General features: G+C 43.6%; 1 protein-coding gene across 2 annotated transcripts in view; it reads left to right on the top strand.

Moving 5' to 3' along the window:
- The window catches only part of ANKRD10 (ankyrin repeat domain 10), a 38,533-nt gene that overhangs the window by 291 nt on the left and 34,608 nt on the right, over positions 1-3,634 (top strand). The window lies entirely within an intron of this gene.

Genomic DNA, 3,634 nt, shown 5'->3' with positions numbered 1-3,634 from the left:
GGGGGGGGAACGGGCGGTGAAGAAGGGGAAGGAGGGCGCGAGTCCCGCTGGAGCGCAACGCGGCGCCATCTTTGCCCCTTGCGCGCGCTCTGCCGGCGGGCGCCCGCCGCGCCGTTCCCGCCGCTCCTGAGGGGACGGGGCGGGAGGGCAGAGCCGCGGCGCTCGGCCTCCTTCCTCTCGCCGGGGCGGCGGTGGGAGGCATCGCGGGGCGGGTGGCGCCTGCCGGCCGGCCGGCCTACCCAGTCATTCATCCCCCTCCCCGCTGGGAGCGGTCCCTTGGGGTTGTTTTTTTTTCGCTGCCTTCCCGTCAGGCTGGCTGACTGAGGCGGCCCTCGGTCTCACAGCCGCGCCTTTCAAAAGGCGCCCGGGTCACCGGCACAGGGCGGCGGCAGCTGAGGGGGAGGAGGAGGAGGAGGGACCCGGGGCTCCTCCCAGGCCGGCGCCGGCTGGAGGACCGAGGCGGCGAGCCCTTTTTCGCCCCACGGTAACCCGCCCTCCGGTCAGGCTGCGTGCTTTTGCCTGCAGGGCCTAGGCACGGTCCTGCGTGGGTCTGCAGAGCCTGGTCGCCTCGGACTCGGCGCCCGGAGGCTGTTTCGTTGTGGTGCCTTGTGTTATGACCGCCGACCCGTTAGGAGTTCGGGAAGGAGGTGGTTGCGGTTGTAAAGCAACCCCTCTGGTGCCTTCAGCGTGGAAAATCAATGGTGGTTTATACACGCGCGGGATTATCTGCGTTGACGTTGCGTTGCAATGCAGGAAAGATCAAAACATAAGAAGTAGCCGCGCTAACTTCAAGTCTTAAGATGAGTCGTATCTTAGTTTCTTGATTTTATGTAGGCCTCCCCTGTTTCTAACGTGGTGAGTGTTCCAGCCTATGCGGAATTCCAGCCTAGAGAGTTGGGTTGGTTTTTTTTTTTCCCTCGTTGATTTGTCTGGGTTTGGATCTTGAGGGGCTTTTGTTCTTGTTCTCCTTCCCGTTTCCAATATGTTTCTATTTGTTTATTGACTGTGTGCTGGAGAAGGAAGATGAATGTGCTTAGGCAGTTGTCATGGCTTATGAAAGTACTTTAAGAGATGGTTTATATATGTTATCTGCAGTGCTTGAGAAACATTTTAGAAACATAGCAAAGTAGTCCCTAAAAAAAAACCCCACCAAACCAAAACTTAAAGCAGCCTTTTCTTCATTCAGAAAGAAGCTAATAATCTTCTACACTCCTACAAGTGTAATGCCTTGAATTTTATCATGAAGTACACACAGAAAATGCGAAGACACTAATTTGGCATTACAGTCTTCCATTTCCTTTATCTATCTCATAAGAATTTATCTTTGGTATGTGCTCGTGGCAATCTTGCTTTTGTCTTGGAAGTGTGTGGTGTTTTGTTTTTTTCCTTTAAGCATCTTCAGCTTTCTATTAACCATGCTAGGTTATGTGACTTTTTGTGTACGTTTCTGTTCTCTGTTCGAGAGACTCTTGCAGAAATAGCTAACAAAGGGAACAAGTCAGTCGGCAAGATACTGTGTTTCTATTTGCCACCTTCGTTCTTGGGCATCAGCAAAATCTGATACGTGTTTTTGTTGCTGCATATGAAGGGGGGAAGATCTGTCCAGTGAAATGAGACTTGCAAAGATGACATAGGTTTATAAATGGGTTTTATGCAACTTTGTGTATATGTACTTTATTAGAAACCTTGTGACAAGGTGTAGGCAATTTCAACTTAAGGAAGTTACCTGCATGTTTTATAGTCTTGTTAGGTAGTGTTCCTTTCTCTGACGCAGAAACTATAGGACACACTTGAAAAAGCTACACTAATGTAACTGGATCCCAAACTGGACTGACTTCGTGTTTCTGTGACATATACTTTCACCTTTCACCAGTTAATAGATGGTTGCCAGGAGTGAAACAATAGCTGCTCTTAGTGGACATTCATATGCATGTCTTGGGTTCTTATTTATGGGTTTTTTTGCCAAATTCAGATTCATCAAAACTTTAAATGGAGAGTTATATTTCTCAAAGTATCAGAGTTTTAAAACATTAATTTCTGAAATGTTCATTAGTAGTTACTGAACAAGATTCTTTTCCTCTTCACTTCTTTGTTTTTCTAGATTTTTGTGGGATTTTCACTCGGTTTTTTTTCTTTTCTTGAAAGAAATTAAATGGTGATGGAACTTCATGGCTGTCCTGATATAGGGCCATTTAGCAGCATGGTCCACCAGACGCGTATTGGTTCTAACTGCAGACCTGTAGGAGGTTGAAATGACAAAAATGATTAGTTCCTTTCTGGAAGAAGTCCTTGTGGAACAACTCATTGTAAGCAGTGAAATCTAAAACAGTTCATAAACGTACACACACATGTGCATGCACACACAGTATAGGGCTGGTCAACTTCAGCAGCATAGAGATGTTTCTTTACCTGCTGCACAATTTGAACATAGAAGAAAGCCCTTACTGTATCAAAGGACAGTACAAAACTATTTTGGAATAAAGCTATATAGGACTACGTTCTTGCATGCAGTTGTAGATGTGTTGCAGTAAGGAGGTAGCAGCAGCAGCCAAGTTCCGTTAGAAATGAATATGTGAAAGAGGAAAGATAGCTTTTGGGGGGGGGGAATACTGATGTAATTTTAGTACCAATAAAAACAGAGTATCTTAAGACTAAAAATGAAAACACAGTATTTTTGAATAGCTTATTCTGAAACATACTTGTACAGCTTGCAAGCAGTAAATAAAATACCAGCAAAATCAATTGAAAGTGATAGGTATTACAACCAATGTTTCTGGCTGTAATATCTGGAGTTTGAATGACAGCATGGACATTCTTCTAGAGATAGCAAGTCCAAATTTCCTTGCTGTGTAGAGTATCTGTGGTGGAGTTTGCATTTTCAGAAGTGCTTATATCCTGAGAGGTAAATTAATTCCCGTTAGAGTTGCTGTATTCCAATTGGAGTTAATTAGTGCCCTAAATTACTCTGGCATTCTGTAGATTTCTGAGAAGGTGGGTCAGAATATAAAATTGTTAACAATCTAAAAAGCTAGCAGAGAGGTAGAAAATGAAGAGCTTGCGTAAAAACCAAAGTCACTGTTAATTCACTTTGTCTTACACTAACCTTAATTTCATTTTTCTTTTTAACAACTTGCATGTGTATTTTTATTTTCTCTGACCACATCTATTTGCTTGTACTCTTCTCCTACTTTTATTTTTGCCATTTGACTGTTTACATTATAGGAAGCAAAATAGTAGTAAGTACATTCTGTTTCTTTTGGAACAAAAGTAGTACAGATAAAAATGCCTGTCTCTTCCTTGGTATTTTGCCAGCATTGTGACCTATATGGAGCCCTGTCTTCATTAAATCAGTGTAACCTCTGCTTTAGATACAACAATACAGTGGAAAAATCTTCTAAAAGGTTATTTAATGAAAGCGTACTTGTGTGTCCTGATCTCAAGCATAAATAATCAAGTGAGGTAGTGTTTTTTGTTGACTTTTCCTCTCCACAGAAGTAATTTACCTCATTCCTCCATAATGTTGGAAGAAGCAGGTTTTTCTGACAGCCGTCACGCAGAAGACCTATACTTCAGTTTTTAATGGGATGAAATGTTATCTACATTGTTAAAAACCTGTAAGAGATGGCGGGGGGGG

The sequence above is a fragment of the Haliaeetus leucocephalus genome, unplaced genomic scaffold (genome assembly GCF_000737465.1).
Source record: "Haliaeetus leucocephalus isolate CR32 unplaced genomic scaffold, Haliaeetus_leucocephalus-4.0 Scaffold495, whole genome shotgun sequence".
Classification (NCBI taxonomy): Eukaryota; Metazoa; Chordata; class Aves; order Accipitriformes; family Accipitridae; genus Haliaeetus; species Haliaeetus leucocephalus.
This window is presented reverse-complemented; position numbering and strand designations above follow the sequence as displayed.